We start from the raw sequence: 17,461 nt of genomic DNA on the forward strand, positions 1-17,461 counted from the left end.
TTAACCTAAAGACCTATCCCTAAGACTTAACTGTAAGACTCAACCTTAAGACTTAATCCTAAGACTTAAACTAAGACTTATCCCCACGACTTAATTCTAAAGACTCAACCTTAAAACTTAACCTTAGGGCTTAACCTAAAGACTTAACCCTAAGACTCAACATTACGACATAACCCTAAGACTTAAGCCTAAGCCTCAACCTTAACACTTAAACTTAAGAATTAAGCTAAGGACTTTAACAATAAGACTTAAATATAATGCTTAACTCTAACACTTAAGCTTAAGACTTAACTCTAAGACTCAACCTTCAGACTTAACCTTGAGATTTACCTAAAGACTTAACCCTAAAAATTAACCCTAAGGACTTAACCATAACACTCAACCTTCAGTCTTAACCGTAAGACTTAACCTTAAGACTCAACCTTAAACTTAACCATAGCACTCAACCTTAAGCCTTAACCTTAAGACTTAACTCTAAGGCTTAAAACTTAGAGTCAACCTTAAGTCTTAACCTTAAGATTTGACCTTAAGACTTAACCCTAAGGCTCAAGCTTAAGACTTAACATTAAGACTCAACCTTAAGATTTAACCCTAAGACTTAACTCTAAGACTGAAGCTTAAGACTTAATCCTAAGACACAACCTTAAGAATTAACTTTAAGACTTAACTCTAAAACTTAACCCTAAGAATTAACCTTAAGACTCAACCTTAAGACAACCTTAAGACTTAACCCTAAGATTTAACCTTAAGACTTAACCCTAAGTCATAACCCAAATACTTAACCCTAAAGACTCAACTCTAAGATTGAACATTGAGACTTAACCTAAAGACTTAATTGTAGAGTCTTAACCCTAAGACTTATCCCTAAGGCTTAACCCTAAGACTTAACTTTAAGGCTCATCCTTATTCTTAACCCGAAGACTCAACCTTATGACTTGACCTTAAGACTGAACCTAAAGACTTGATCCTAAGACTTAACCCTAAGACATAACATCTAGACATAACCATTAGTCTTAAGCTAAAGACCTAACCCTAAGACTTGACCCTAGGACTTAAAACCCTAAGGCTCAACCTTAATCCTTAACCTATAAGAATTAACTATATGATTTAACACAAAGACTTAACTCTAAGACTGAACCTTAAACCTAACCTTAATACCTAGCTCTAAGACTTAACCATAAGACTTATTCCTAAAACTCTAAGCCTAACACTCAACATTTGGACTTAACCTAAAGACCTAACCTTGAGACTTAACCCTAAAACTTAACCTAAGACTTAATCCAAAAACTTAACAGTAATACATAACCTGAAGACTTAACCCTAAGACATAACCATAAGTCTTAAGACTGAACCTTAAAACTTAACCTTAGGACTTAACCTAAAGTCTTAACCCTAAGACTCAACCTTAAGACTTAACCTTAAGACTTTACCTAAAGACTTAACCCTAATACTTTACTGTAAGACCTATCTCTATAGATTTAACCCAAAGCCTTAACTCTAAGACTCAAACTTGAGACTTAGCCCATAGACTGAACCTTAAGACTTAACCTAAAGACTTGACCCTAAGACATAACCCTAAGACTTAACATCTAGACTTAACCATTATTTTAAGGTAAGGTCCTAACCCTAAGACTTAACCCAAAGTTTAACCACAAGACTTAACCTTAAGACTTAACCTTAAGACTTACTCTAATTCTTAAACCATACACTTAACCTTAAGGCTTAACGCTAAGACTTAACACTGAGACTTAAGCCTAAGATTCAACTTCAAGACTTATCCCTAAGACTTAACCCTAAGGCTCAAGCTTAAGACTTAACCCTAAGACTCAAGCTTAAGACTTAACCCTAAGACTCAACCTGAAAAATTAACCTTAAAACTTAACTCTAAGACTTAATCCTAAGGCTAAAACTTTTAACCTAACCTTAATACTTACCCTAAAACTTAATCCTAGGACTTTAACCCTGAGACTGAACAATAAGACTTAACTGTAAGACAAAACATGGAGGCTTAACCCTTTCTTAACCTTAAGACTTAACCCTAACACTCAACTTTAACCCTTAACCCTAAGATTTATCTCTAAGTCTTAACCCTAAGACTCAACTTTAAGACTTAACCTTAAGACTCAACATTTAGACTTAACCTTAAGACTTAAATGCAAAACTTAACCATAAGAATTAACCCTGATACTTAACCTTAAGAATTAACCCTAAAACTTAACATTAAGGCTTTAAGCAAAGTCTTAAACTAAAGGCCTAACCCTAGCGACGTAACCCTAAGACTCAACCTCATTATTAACCTTAAATCTTATCTCTAAGATTTAATGCTAAGACTTAAATATAAGACTTAACCTGAAGACTTTAAGACTTAACCCTATGACTTATCCCAAAGTTTTAACCCTAAGACTCAACCTTTAGACTTAACCTTAAGACTGAACCTAAAGACTTAACCCTAAGACTTATCCCTAAGACTTCACAGTAAGACTCAAACTTAAGACTTAGCCTTTAGACTTAACTTGAAGATTTAACCTTAAGTCATAACCTTAAGACTTACACCTAAGACTTAACGCTAAGACTTAACCCTAAGGCTTAACTCTGACAGTTAGACTCAAACGTAAGACTTAACCCTAAAACATAATCCTAAGACTTAACCCTAAGTCTTACCCCTAAGACTTAACCCAGACAGTTAACCCTATAGAATCAACCGTAAGACTTAACCCTAAGACTTAACTCTATAGACTGAACTTTAAGTCTTACCCCTAGGACTCAACCTTAAGAATTAACCTTAACTCTAAGACTTAAAACTAATTCTAACCCTAAGACTCAACCTTAAAAGACTCAACCTTAAGACTTAACCCTAAGACTCAACCTTATGAATTAACCTCTAGACTTAACTCTAAGTCTTAATCTAAAGACCTATCCCTAAGACTTAACTGTAAGACTCCACCTTAAGACATAACCCTAAGACTTAATGCTAAGACTCCACCATAAGAGTTAACCTTAAGATTTAACCTAAAGACTTAATGCTAAAACTTAACCCTAGGATTTAACCTTAAAGATTTGACCCTAAGACTTAAACCTAAGACTTAACATTGAGACATAACCATTAGCCTTAACCTACAGACATAACCGTAAGACTTAACTCTAAGACTGAACCTTAAAACTTAACATTAGGACTTAACCTAAAGACTTAACCCTAATATTTAACCTTAAGTCTTAACTCTAAGACTTAACATTAAGACTTAACCCTAAAACATAACACTAAGACTTAACTCTAAGACTTAACCTGAAGACTCAGCCTTTAGACTTAACTTTAATACTTAACCTAAAGACCTAACCCTACGACTTAACCTTAAGAATTTACTCTAAGACTCAACCCTAAGACTTATCCCAAAGACTTAACCATAAGACTCAACTTTAGACTCAACCTTAAGACTCAACTTTAGACTCAACCTTAAGACTGAACCTAAGGACTTAACCCTAAAACTTACACCTAAGACTTAAACCTGACAGTTAACCCTAAGACTGAACCTTAATTCTTAACCCTAAGACTCAACCTTAAGACTTAACCTTAACACTTTACCCTAAGACTTAATCTTGATACTTAAACCTAAGTCTTAACCCAAATACTTAACCCTAAGACTCGACCCTAAGGGTTATCATTGAGACTTAACCTAAAGACTTACCCCTAGTTATTTAACCCTAAGACTTATCCCTGATCCTTAACACTAAGACTTAACTCTAAGGCTCAACCTTAAGGCTTAATCCTAAGGCTCAACCTTAAGACTTAAACTAAGGACTTAACCCTAAAGACTCAACTCTAAGATTTAACATTGAGACTTAATCTAAGGACTTAATTGTAGAGACTTAACGCTAAGACTTATCCCTAAGGCTTAACCCTCAGACTTTAAGGCTCATCCTTAAGACTTAACCCTAAGACTCAACCTTATGACTTGACCTTAAGACTTAACCTAAAGACTTGACCCTAAGACTTAACATTTAGACGTAACCATTAGTCTTAACCTAAAGACCTAACCCTAAGAATTGACCCTAGGACTTAACCTTAAAGCTCAACCTTAAGCCTTAACCTATAAGAATTAACTATAAGACTTAACCCAAAGACTTAACTCTAAGACTGAACCTTAAACCTAACCTTAATACCTAGCTCTAAGACTTAACCATAAGACTTATTCCTAAAACTCTTAAGTGACGTACGGAATTAGACTCTATAACTCGAAAGTTATAAAGTAGGTATGTTTATTGCGCGCAGATGCACGGGGGATTGCTCCACCACAAGCATGCATGCCCAAAGTGACGAACCATCTCACATTTATACAATAAAACAAATGAATATTCAATTAACGCCTATACATATTTGTTACCTAAACCCGCTTACTCTCGCTTCGTATGTTAATTAGCTTATCAGTCCTTTGCAGGCAATGTGGTGGTCTTGCAGGTTTGTAGGTGATTCATGTCCTTGTGAACATCTGATCTTCTCCAGCAAGAAGACTTAGCACTCCCTCCCTCTAGATAACATTGGAATGTCTCTCATCCTTTTCTCATCCTTTTTATAAATAGCCCCTTTGTTAGAGGAAGAAGGGCAGGCATCTCCTCAAAGCTGTGTGGCTATGTGACCGGACACCACACCCATGACCAGTCACCATACCCACATTCCTTGAGCAGACATATACAGTCACAACCGATGTCCATTGTCCCTCTTTCACCCTATTTCTCCATATCAAGACCAAATAGAAATTACTTGAACTATGCATGAACACTTTAGTGAAAGTAAAGACCACTGTGCTTTTAAATGGGGACGAAGCTCATAAGACCCAGTGAGGATTAAGTGTGACTAAAGGTCATCGTAAACGGTTTTTCCAGGTGTATAAATTATTTTCCTGTTGCAAAGAGCTGTGCTACCTTTGTGGGTTTGCCCCCCAGCTCCCATCCCCGCAGACACGCGTAACTGGTCCCTCGGCCGTGCGGGTGCTCGATCTGTTGCACAGCAGGCGATGGGATCCGGCCATTTGACGGCAGAATCAGGTCCCAAGGAGATGGTCGCTGCCAGCCCTGGCTGGCCTCGGTGCTCGGAGGGGCTGCGCGATGTCCCGGTGTGACAGTGGCCGCTACCGGGGCTCGCCCCCCCGTCTGGGTGTGAGGGGGGTGGCGGCGTGGTGGGTGGTGGTCCTGCCGGGGTGGGAGATGCGGCTCCAGGTGCTTTGCCCGCCGGCCCAGACGGTGCTTTCGCTTCTCGTTACGCGTTTGAGGGAGGCAGGAGGGTCGCTGTTACCGTCAGCGAGCCCGTGCTGCCGCCACTGGCCGGCATCGGGGCTGTGTGGCATCCCGGGGTGGCGGGGAGCAGAGCAATGCGCCTCGTCTTTGCAGGGTGCTGAGCTGCCCTTCCCCGGGGCCAGGGCTCGCTGCCGCTTCCAGCTGCACAGGATTTGGTCCCGCAGCCTCAGTGTGAGGGCTGGATTTTCACGAAATGAGGAGGAACTGCTGGCAACTTCTGTACTAACGGTCGGCTTGATTTCTTGCTGTGCTTTTCTTACATTTTTAATAGCCAGGTGGAGTACAAATTGTAAAGGAAACTTCATACAGAGAGTTTTAAAGTTTGAAGAGAGATTATTCACCCTCTAGCTGTCGTGAGGTTTCACCTCTCCTTCCTGGCAGGACTGATCTTCCAGTTAGAAGTGAAACAAGGTCAAACGGTTTAAAAAAAAGGTTTCTTTCTGTCAGGCTGAATCTAAATCAATCAAATTCCGGGGCACCAAAGTGTGTTGTGTAACAAATGTGAGTGCAAAGGTAAGCAAGTAGCTACAGGCAGCAGAAGAGCATGTGCGAGAGAAGTTGTGGGACTTCTAAGTTCTAACACCTTGCTCTTTGCGCTGTTCTTCTGCAGATTTGCCTGGATTTTAAGTATGGACAGAAGAGGGAGAGAATGAACATATGCATTTGATTTGCTTAATAGAAAATACCTTGGCAGAAACACATGCTTGTGCTGTGTATTCTGTTGGAGTATGGCTTTTTAAAATACTCATGTTCTGTCTAATGAAAAGTTGATAGTATCTCCCATTCACCTAAGAATATGTTCAAACATAGCTTGAGATATGCTGCTAACCATGTTAAGAAAAATGTATAGCTTAATATCAAACTAGCTAAAGTGCAGTCACTGGGGGATATCTTGGTGCTTGTAAACTTTAAATTAAAGAGCGCTACGAGGCTGGATTACCTGATAACCAGTATAATTGGAACAGCAGTATAAACCCTCTTTTTTGAAGGAAGACTGTAGGTCATTTTGAACAGTGTGGAATCATAGAATCATTTAGGTTGGAAAAGTCCTTTAAGATCATTGAGTCCAACCATTAACCTAACACTGCCAAGTCCATCACTAAACTGTGTCCCTGATCACCACATCTACACATCTTTGAAATGCCTCCAGGGATGGTGAGGCCACCCTGAAACTTCCCTGGGCAGCTGGTTCCAGTCCTTGACAACCCTTTCGGTGAAGAATTTTTTCCTAGTGTCCAATCTAAACCTCCCCTGGGGCAACTTGGGGCCATTTCCTCTTGTCCTATCCCTTGTATCCTTGTTGGATCTGATAGAAATGATCCCCAAATGGCAGTGTGTAAAGGATTAATTTAAATTCCAGATTCCAGTTGCCTGGCATTAGCAAAAATAAAGCTTTTGTGTTATTTCTCTTAACAGTTAAAAATTAGATACAGGAAAAATAAAGAGAAACACGTAAGTTCGGAATTTTTTTTCCCCCCTCCATTTACATTTTTGTAAGACAGAACTAATTTGCTCTCCTGTCTGCTGTGCATCCTGCTGCTGAACTAATCTTTTCTATGCCCTAGACTGTGATTAGCTTTGTTTGTTTATTCCTGAAAGATTTACTTTCTAGGACTCCTTTTAATTCCATTTGCTACTACACTGCCTTTTGTCTTAAATGTTATTTTTTTGTAGTGTCCTTTAAAAGATTCTTGGCCTTTTCTAACCCGGGACAAATTTATAGTAGCCTGGTCGAGTTTTCCTAATCATTAATGATCTTCCCAGCAGGATATGTTCTTTGTCTTCTTCCTAACATGATTCAGGACACATTCTGTTTTAAAGTGCCCTTACCCTTGAACCATTGTGCTGGGATTTAGTGTATTAACCCAAACTCTAGTAGATTTTTCTTGAGGTTTTTCTCTGTCACTTTGCACAGCACTCCTAAGATACCTGCTGTCAAAGTGCTTGCATTTTAGTAATAACACCTTGGCACTGTTAAAGTAAGTATGTTTAAATTTTCCTTTGGCCGACTTACCTGTTTTAATTCCTTAAATTCAGATCTCTTCTGAGACAGGTCGAGGAAAGGAGCACTTGTTCTTTGTGGCGAATTAAGAGACGGGACGCAGCTTGATGCAAGCAAATGTCAATTTATTGTACAGAAGCACGAGGTTTTATAGACTTTCAGAAGCTGCGCGTTTTAAACTAATTGGTTCTTGAAGCTAAGCCTTGCATACTAGGCAATCCCTGATTGGTGGTTAACTACCAGCAATTAACAACAAGGTGTTATCTTTCCTTGGCGCCATCCTTGGCGCCATCCGTCTCCCACTCCCCTGTGCTCTGCAAACATGCCTCATCATGTTAATTGTTGTCTAGACAAGCTCGAGCAAATTCCCCTCAGCTAACTGATTGCCATGCATGGTCCTAGTTTCCAGCCCGCTCCTGCATCTCCCCCTTCCTGTTGCACAAAAAGAACCTTTGAAACCGAACAAGTAAAAACAATGTACAAGTAATAGAACAAATAAAAAACTGAGACATATTATCAGTGTCAAAATAACCCACTGTCTCTGTTCCATACAATTTTACAATTTCCGCTTTTTTGTTTTTGAACAGCTAGTACCAGGTTTTTCATGTTCTGCAGGGCCCTTGCAAACATGACAGCAACCAAGGTAATAGCAAACAAAAATACTGCCAATTGATTGAATGAATGCCAAAAAGGCTGAAATTTTCTCAGATTTTGACAACATGTTGCTGCAATGGGGCGCCTAAAGTCCACGCAGCACATATACCATCAAAATCCTCACAGTCATGTGTCCTTGAACCAACAACAAAAAGCAGTAGCAATTTTGACTCACATTCTTAACTGCCTACCAAACAAGGTGATTTAACTCTTTAATGCTTTCCCTGCTGTTACTCCGGATAAGAGAAGAACTGCTGCAATACGTTCCTATCATAGCCTCCTACTACATTAGCATCTACAGAAAGACAATGATCGACATTCAAAGTGTAAACAATATCATCTTTTGGATTAACATTATACATAGGTGGAAGGGCACACCAAACAAGAACTGGTTCAGTCAAAAAGTTCGAAACATAGCATGCCTTCTCTGAACATACCTCTGGGGTCATTCCCTTCATTCCCTCTCTTTTTTATGCAAAGAGAAACACTTTACCATAACAGAGAAGCCCCTATTTACATCTCTGAGCCCGGACACAAACCGCAGCTGTATGCTCCACCAGGCTCAGGGCAGAAATCATTCATGTAGTTACATAGCTATATATCTCTACAAGCGTGCAGACACCTATTAAACACTAGATAACCATGTTTATCTTTCCTATTCTCCTTCACAATACCTGGTTGTTCTCTCATTATGAATCCTCCCTTCCCCCACTGCTTTGCTTAACTCTTTAACAGCCTCGTATTGCACAGGCTGCCACTCTGCAGGTTGATTTGTCTGACAAAATACTGAACATGCCATAGCGACTCCCAAATCCCATCACTTAAGTGTTTCCCACTTGCATTCCTGCCACCAGTCCCTCAGACTCCCTTTCACCCTCCCCAAAAATACAATCAATGCATCAGGAGAGACAAGGGGGTGGGGGAAAGGTCTAGCTCCTTTTCCAGATCTATAGGACCTGGATCAAAAGGTTTATCAGTGTCAATAAAATCATTGTCCGAGTTGTCTTGTTCCCGTGCTTGGCCCTGTGTTGTGAGGGTCGCTGCAATCAGTGACAGAAGCTTTGGGGGAAGAGGAGGTGTGGACAGAATCGCCATCGCTGACTGTGTCTTGAGAAGAGTCGCGCTGTCGGTGGAATTTACAGCTTCCTCTGGTTTAGCACCGTTAGTAGAATTAGTCCACACTTGGCAAAGAGTAGTCAGAATTTGCCACCAAGATGCTAAATGCATTCCCGACACAGAGTTCCCCTCCGCGGCAGCATCATACAATTGGCTGCTGTATGTACACACTCTCATTCTTTCAAAGTCTCTAAAGTTTCTTGGCTGCTCACCTGTCTCGATGAATACAGGTGTTATCCTCGGGGTTTAGGTTGTCCGCCTGGTCCAGACAGCAAGTTCAGCCAAGCCGTCTCCTCCGGAACGCAGCCCTCTTCCACGAGCTGTCTTTTTTATCGACCAGTTCTGTCCTTATTCTTCCAAGGCTTCGGAACACCACCATAGGGGTCACCATTTGAGGAAACTGAGGCACGGACTCCCTGATCTGACTAGAAGACCCTTCATGAGTCCATATACGTCTCTTTCTGGGGACGAACCCTGATTCCCCATTACGGATTTCCCACAGCTCACCTCTCAACTCCGGAGGGATTTCAGGCCGGCTCCTGCTTCCTTTCAGCAGATCATTTAAAGTTCTGTGGGATTCGCTGCATGTCGCTCAGATAGGCGATTCGAGAGCCCTTCACGTCGGGGTCACCAATTTGCGGCGAATGAAGAGACGGGACGCAGCTTGATGCAAGCAAATGTCAATTTATTGTACAGAAGCACGAGGTTTTATACACTTTCAGAAGCTGCGTGTTTTAAACTAATTGGTTCTTGAAGCTAAGCCTTGCATACCAGGCAATCCCCGATTGGTGGTTAACTACCAGCAATTAACAACAAGGTGTTATCTTTCCTTGGCGCCATCCTTGGCGCCATCCGTCTCCCACTCCCCTGTGCTCTGCAAACATGCCTCATCATGTTAATTGTTGTCTAGACAAGCTCGAGCAAATTCCCCTCAGCTAACTGATTGCCACGCATGGTCCTAGTTTCCAGCCCGCTCCTGCAGTTCTTTACAGACGATGAAATAGCAGAAATAAATGTGTAAATAGGCATGACCTTTAGGCCATTAGGGGTGTTTCTATGGGTATGTCTGCTATGCCCAGAATGGTGTAAGAACAGTAATCCGCTTTGCAAATTTGGCTGTATGACCATATCACTATGTTCAGAGGTGCAGGCGTCAATAGATGCAAGTGTTTTCAGAGAATTAAGAAAACCATCTTGTTCATGCAGTCCAGCCATAAACGATGCACAGAACAAAAAATGATAGAAAAAAAAAAAGTCTTTTCAGACCCATATGAGTAAATAGAGTATTCTATGCTGTCCTGTACACGCATGTGTGTACATGTATTCGTAGCCAGTGAGTCATGGCTCCTAAGCCTGATTTTAAAACTGAATGAGTTCATTATAATCCCCCCCCTCCAAAAAAAAAAAAAAAAAAAATCTGAGGAATCAATCTAATCTGCTTTACTAAATGAACATGTGAAAGTGCTTACTAGGGATAAACCTGAGGACTATACATATTTCTCTCTTTTTCCTCCAACAGAATGAAAACACCTTTGAGACAATAAAGGAGTTAGGAGAGGAGCCAGTGTGTCCCATTCAGTATTCTCTGTGTATCTGCATGCACCGCTTCCCCTGTTTGGTTTCTGATCTGAGCGGGAAGGACAGGGGGTGTGTAAGGACATTGCAACTCTCAAGAGAGAAGATAGGCTTTTGTGCTGGCTTCCCCCAGTTCTGAGCTCTTTGGGGCTTAAATCTCCACAGAATGGGTGTGATGTTGAGTTTGTCTACTCCAGGGCAAATGGAGAGGAGGAGGGGCACCTGGAGGGAGGACCACTGGCGCAGGGGACACCCTGAGCATCAGAAGTTGTTGGAACCACTGATGACTAGAGCTCTGAACAGGGGGGACCTCTCAGATTTCTCTGCATGTGGTACCCCAGTTGCTGGGACATACAGTAAGCAGAGATTAGCCGTGTGGTCGGAGGGTGACTTGGTTTGCAAAGGGGGAGCTCAGGCCAACCCCCTGCAAGGCAGGTAGAACTGCAGATCCTCCCTGTGCTTCGTGTTCACCTTGCCTATGACAACGTGCCACAGAAAAGCTGAGCACAGCCCTTTGCTGATGCCCAGCAGCTTGTGCTCCCTGCTGTGCCCCTCTGAATTTTTTTGGTTGATTGTCATTTCCTGGAGAGCTCTATTGTCCCCCAGCCAGGGATACTGCAGCAATAGCAAACCAGGGCTTCTAGTTACTCCCGGACGCCTGCCTTCCTGCCCCCTCTGCATCTCCCCAGCTCTCACAGAGGAGGGGTTGCCAGTGGTGCCTTCTTCAGGCAGGGCACATCTGCAGCTTCCCATTGAATACCCTCCTTTCCTTTGAAAGCCCTGCCTCTTTCTGGCGCGTGGGGTTTGCTCATTTCCATGAGCGCTTTTGCAGGTGGTGGTGACATGGGAAGGAAAGGGACATACAGTGCTGGAGATGAAGAGCTGCTCTGCTTCTGTTTACACCGTGTTTGTACAGCTGAGGTGGATACAAATCAGGGGTGGCTTTGCTGGAGAACTTTGCCAGGGATCTAACTGACCGCCTGTTTGGGAGTCCCAGAGCAGCACGTTCAGTAACAGGAGATCGCTGCGCTGCCTGCCCTTGCCGTTGCTCTTGCACATGCGGCAGTAAATACCTCCTCTGCACAAAACTGAGTCCGGGTAGAGACCATGGAGACAGTTTTGGTAAGAATCCCAGATGCTGCAGAAAAGCAGTCTGAGGTCTCAGCTGAGCTGTACTGCTTCAGAAGGGAGATTAGCCATAGATACGTACGTGCTTTCTTTCTCAAAGAGGGGAAAGATGGTGTGGGATAATCCTTTGCTCAGTGGTCCTGTGGGCGTGTGCACTGGAGAGGAGCCATCACAAGCCACCTCTTCCTGAGCAAGCCACACTGTGGGAGGCACTGAGATGCTCAGCAGAGGCAGTTTAGGAGCGACAGGGGTGGCTGGTGATCTGTCCCGCTGCTTGGAGGTAATCCCCTCCATACAACCCTGAGATGCAACGTACCCAGCTAGAAGGAATCCCAGAAGAGATGGACAAAAAGATGAACACTTGCAGGTATTGCTCCCCAGCAACATGTGAAAAAATTCATCAGCAGTACATATCCTGCCATGTATCCATTCATATGGAATGTGGATATTTATGGGTTTTAGTGTAAGTCAAAAGTTGTTGGACAGTCTGTTTTGCTTTGGAACGATACCATAAAATTAAATTTCGTGAAGCAACCCGTGTTTCAAATCCGTGGACAAGGTGTAACGCCATGTGCATGAGAGCGTTTCTCATCCGTGCGGATCTTTGCTGTCTCTAAAGCAGTGCAGGCTGGGGCTGTGGGTGCTACTGGAGATACGCAGCCCGCCTGCACTGTAGGAAGGTCATTCTGGTCTCACTGTCAGATGGAGCTGTATGTTGTACAATATTGTACGTGTTGTGCCAAGCTTTCTGCAGGTAAAGAAAGAAGCAGTCATGTATTTGACAAGAGCAATCACAGGTGATTCTATGAAGAAATTCAGGGAAAATCTGCGGCGCATGTGATTTTGACTATTAGTAATGTGTCATTAATTTAAAAATAACCGGTGCAGTTAAAGAGCATGGGTGTTGGTCAGAAATGCCTGCTTTCTCATGTGTAAATTCACCAAGTCAGACGCACTGATGCAAGTGCCTGGATGAATCAGTAAAACAGGGCTGGGCTAGCCAGGGTTGGCACGGGCAGCGTGGGCAGCATGTAGTTGTTTAGGCAATAGCTCTAATTCAGAGTTATGATGGAGGTGCTGAATGTGCTTGGTTTTGAAAGCACGCAGTGTTCGTTAGCTTCAACGGAAACTTCAAGATTCTGCTGTCCAAATCAATGAAACTGTGAGATACAATCCACTGTTCAGGAAAGTCAGAACATGTTTTTAAGGAAGTCTCTGTTGGGAGGTAAAACCGCTGCTGAAGCAATAGCAGCAATGGAGCGTGTGTAAAAGAGCCTAGGGAGACCTGCAGCCTTCTGGAGCCAGGCAGAATATTTCCTGTTCACTTTAGCTATTTGTCATGAAGGGAAGATGCTTCCTACAAATTAGGTTTTGTTCTAATGGAAATAGGTGACTGGTGAATAAAGAGGGAAGTGGAGAGTTGTCTTTTTCCCCATTTTTAGAAAACAGAATGCATTATTGTTCCAGTTTAACAGTAGGTGGCACTCGGTTCCAGTGCAAGTAGTTATCACTTCATTCCCTTAAAAAGGAATCCATACAATTCTATCAGTTCCGCTTCTGAATCAAAGAATGAAAATAGCTTCTGAACAGGGTCTTGACTAATAATTCATGTGCTGTGATATCTGCACGGTGTGTCTTCATTGCCTTGCACTAAAATTCCTCTTTCCTGTGAAACCAGTTGTGTTTGTGGGTTTGGGATCTTTTTTTCTTTCCTCCCCTTGATCAGGGAGCAGTAGCCCAGCACAGTTCCACTTGATTTTTTTCTGGTGGTGGTCTAACATTGTGCAGTCCTCCTAACTCTTTGTCCATCAGTAATGCTTTCACTTTTTTTGTTGTTCGTGTTTTAAGATATTGTTTTCTTTCTAAGGGCTGTATTTTTGTTATATCTTTCATGATGAGTGAATTTGAAGAACTCTCAATGACAAATAATACAATTTGTAGTGTAATTTTGTGAAAATGCTTCTCTATGAATTAAAAAAAAGTTTTCATTTTATATTATTTCAGGGGTAAACCCTGAATTAATCAATCTTGGATGTGGAGTTTCTGTCTTCTAGAAATACATGAAGCTTAACTTTGTTTTTGTAGGTTGAGAAGGAAAAAAGCAAACAAAGATGTTCAAAAGTGCAGGCCGTGGTGACGTGCAGAATTAGACTCTATAACTCGAAAGTTATAAAGTAGGTATGTTTATTGCGCGCAGATGCACGGGGGATTGCTCCACCACAAGCATGCATGCCCAAAGTGACGAACCATCTCACATTTATACAATAAAACAAATGAATATTCAATTAACGCCTATACATATTTGTTACCTAAACCCGCTTACTCTCGCTTCGTATGTTAATTAGCTTATCAGTCCATTGCCTGCAATGTGGTGGTCTTGCAGATTTGTAGGTGATTCATGTTCTTGTGACCATCGGATCTTCTTCAGCAAGGAGACTTAGCACTCCCTCCCTCTAGATAGCATTGGAATATCTCTCATCCTTTTCTCATTCTTTTTTAAAATAGCCCCTTTTGTTAGAGGAAGAGGGGCAGGCGTCTCCTCAAAACTGTAGGCGTCTCCTCAAGGCTGTGTACCTATGTGACCAGACACCGCACCCATGGCTAATCACCATACCCACATTCCTTGAGCAGACATATACAATCACAATCGATGTCCATTGTCCCCATTTCACACTATTTCTCCATATCAATCCCCCCTTTTCTATCAAACTAAGTAAATTCTTTTACTTAAGCAGTCTTCCCGAATGATATAAAGCATCATACGTAAGTGTTACCCTTTTAAACATTCTCCAAACCCACAAATATAACATAATGGTTAGTATTAAGGAAATTCCTCAACTGATCAATAAGATCACAATGGGGTGTACCATAGTGTTAAGAATTCCTGTTGCAGAAGGTGACCAGCCAAAGAGAGTATCCCACCAATTATGGTTTCCATCCTGTTTTACCTTTTTTAAAACTTTCTTGATCCCATCTACATCATGATGGATCATAAGAAGAGTTTTGTGTCCCTTTTCTTTGGTTTCTTCCAGTATACGTTGTAAATCTGCATGTTTTAATAGTTCTTTTATACTACTTATATTTAGTCCTATGGGGGTAGGAATTATCATCTGTGATAGGGTAAAGTTAGATTTTAAGAATTGATGAGACACTACTGGGGCTGAGTAACTAAAATCGCATCCTGTGATAGTAGTAATATTACAGATACAGTAATTTGAATATTGTGCAGTCTCCTTTACCTCCCCATCTATGGTTATTGTGTTACACTTAGTTCTCAAACACGCACATCCCTTCCCTGCATATATAATTACTGTTTTCAAGTTTGCATTTGGTCGGGCCTCGAAATGACATATTTTCTGATCTGTATCTAAACAAGTATCCTGAGCTATTATAGTATTGCTTTCACAGAGGAAGCCCTGCTGTTCTCGCATAATACAAGATTCTAAATCTACTGTTTGCCACTTGTTGCCTGTCTTTCTGGCCTATGTTCTATGTTCAAAAGGATATTTTCCTAGGCATATTATAAAGATGGGCTCGGTTAAGGTAAAATTGTGCCAACATTCCCGTGAATTAAAGCACATGGTTGTATTTAGAAGGGTAAATTCCTTATCTACCTTTCTGACATTAATCAGGGTGTATCCCGAAATCTTGGTGTTATCCTTTTCATTATATGTTTAACACCCTACTTTTATCTATCTCCTAATTTTCCCCATAATCGGTCGAATTTGTGTACATCCTCCCAATCCCATTGATTCCTTTGGTACACCTCATTTTCAGAATAAACCACCATAGCTAGTTTTGTCTTTGAGTCCACCTTTCCCATTATTCCAGTGTGTTTTTTCTGGGCATGATTCCAAGGCCAGTTATCAGCTCTTGGTTGTAGGCAAAAGAGAGGGTACAAAAACCACAAATGGTTTAAACCCACTATTGATCATTTTAAGAATCTAAACGTTCCTCATATGTACATATAAAATCTATTTTGATCAAAAATATCTTTGTTTGAGTTGGGGCTTACTGATAACAAGTTGGGCAAGAGTGGCCACTGGCTCAGTCCCAGACTCTTTTGTCCTATATTGTTTGTTGTGGTGCCCTTCCCATATGGTGGATCCACAACCGCTCAGGTTCGCTTACTTGTCACCCACATTGTTCCCATTTGTCCGAGTAAATTTGAGTTTCAGTTCTTTTTTATCTGGGGTTACTTTCCACAAAGTTGCAGGGGCTTTCTTAATCCGGGTATGATGAATCCAATAATTCTGTCCCTCAACCTTGATTGCAGTATAGGTGGTGAGTAGGACTTGAAAAGGTCCAGTCCACTGTGGTTCCAGGGTTTTATCTGTAAAACACTTAACGTATACATAGTCCCCTGGTTGTATATCGTGAACAGGTCCATCCAGACCCCTACTGCATGTTCCCATCACATGCTTCTCAATTCTTATTAATTGTTTGTTTAGTGCCACCATATAGGAAGTCATTGTTTCTTCACCAATCTGTGAAGACGTCCCCTTTTGTACCCCATAGGGTCATCCATATAAAATTTCAAATAGGCTAAGCCCCTCTTTTGCTCTTGGTCTAGTTCGAATTTATGTAAGAGCTAATGGCAAAGACTGGGGCCAAGTTAGATTTGTTTCTTGACCTAACTTGACAATCTGTTGTTTGATTAGATGATTCATCTTTTCCACCTGGCCACTCGATTGTGGTCGGTATGGGGTATGTAATTGCCAATCTATTCCTAGATGGTGGCTGATCTGTTGTACTATTCTGGACACAAAATGTGGTCCTCTATCCGAGGACATTACTGCTGGGACTTCAAACCTAGGTATTATCTCTTGGAGTAGTATTTTGGTCACTTCCCGGGCTTTAGCAGTTCTGCACGGGAAGGCTTCTGGCCAACCTGAAAAGGTATCTGTTAGTACCAATAAATATCAATACCCCCCTTTTCTTGGAAGTTCCGAGAAATCGATCTGCCAATGTTGCCCTGGAACATTTCCTCTACTAATGTTCCCTAGTTTTATTTTATTTGCTGTATTGGGATTATTGCGTAAACACATTTCACATTGCTGAGTCACCTGTTTTATTACAGTATACAAGTTTTGCCCTATCAATTTCTGATTTAGACTTTTATATAAAGCATCAGCTCCCCAATGCATCTTATTAATAATAGGGCTGTGGTCCATATTAAATTGGATGGTACTACTATACGACCATCCCTTAAATAAGTCCACTTATTTATTTTTATTTTATCCTTCATGTCCTGAATTACCTTTTAAGTTTTCTTTAGAATAGTTTGGCTCCTGATCTGTACTTACAGTTTGGTTTTTATTGTCTGGTATTAAGGATAATTCCTCCTTTTCTACCTCCTGTTACTTGTCTGGCCTCATGGTCGGCCAGGTGGTTTCCAATTTCCAAATCAGTGCCTCAATGGGTCATCTTATGTTCTTCCTTCCTGGGTGACCCTCTTATAACAGAGGGGGTCATTCCTCACATCAAGGTCTGGCATGGCACATGTTCCCACCGCTCAGCGCCTACTGGGTTGCAGCCAACAGCGGAGCTCAAGATTCTTCTCGGTAGCAAACACAGAGGCCAACCCAGTCTTGCCCTTGACTATGGTAGGAGGCACCTGACCAACCTTATTCCTTGTACTTTGTTGTCAATGCAGAGTTTCATCTGGACATCCCATAACAAGTCAGTGTCATGGCA

The 17,461-nt window shown here is 41.6% G+C and overlaps 1 long non-coding RNA gene across 2 annotated transcripts in view; it reads right to left on the reverse strand.

Moving 5' to 3' along the window:
* The window catches only part of LOC308057929, a 48,052-nt gene that overhangs the window by 521 nt on the left and 30,070 nt on the right, over window positions 1-17,461 (reverse strand). Inside the window, exons 1-2 of one of the 2 annotated variants that reach the window (XR_013925547.1) lie at window positions 3,077-3,425; window positions 27-3,036 (exon numbers count right to left, since the gene is read on the reverse strand). This is a non-coding gene — a long non-coding RNA (uncharacterized lncRNA). Of the gene's footprint in view, window positions 1-26; window positions 3,426-17,461 lie in introns of those variants that run through there. The other variant, XR_013925546.1, reaches the window with a different exon arrangement.

This window comes from Falco punctatus, assembly GCF_963210335.1.
Source record: "Falco punctatus genome assembly, contig: scaffold_41, whole genome shotgun sequence".
Taxonomy (NCBI): Eukaryota; Metazoa; Chordata; class Aves; order Falconiformes; family Falconidae; genus Falco; species Falco punctatus.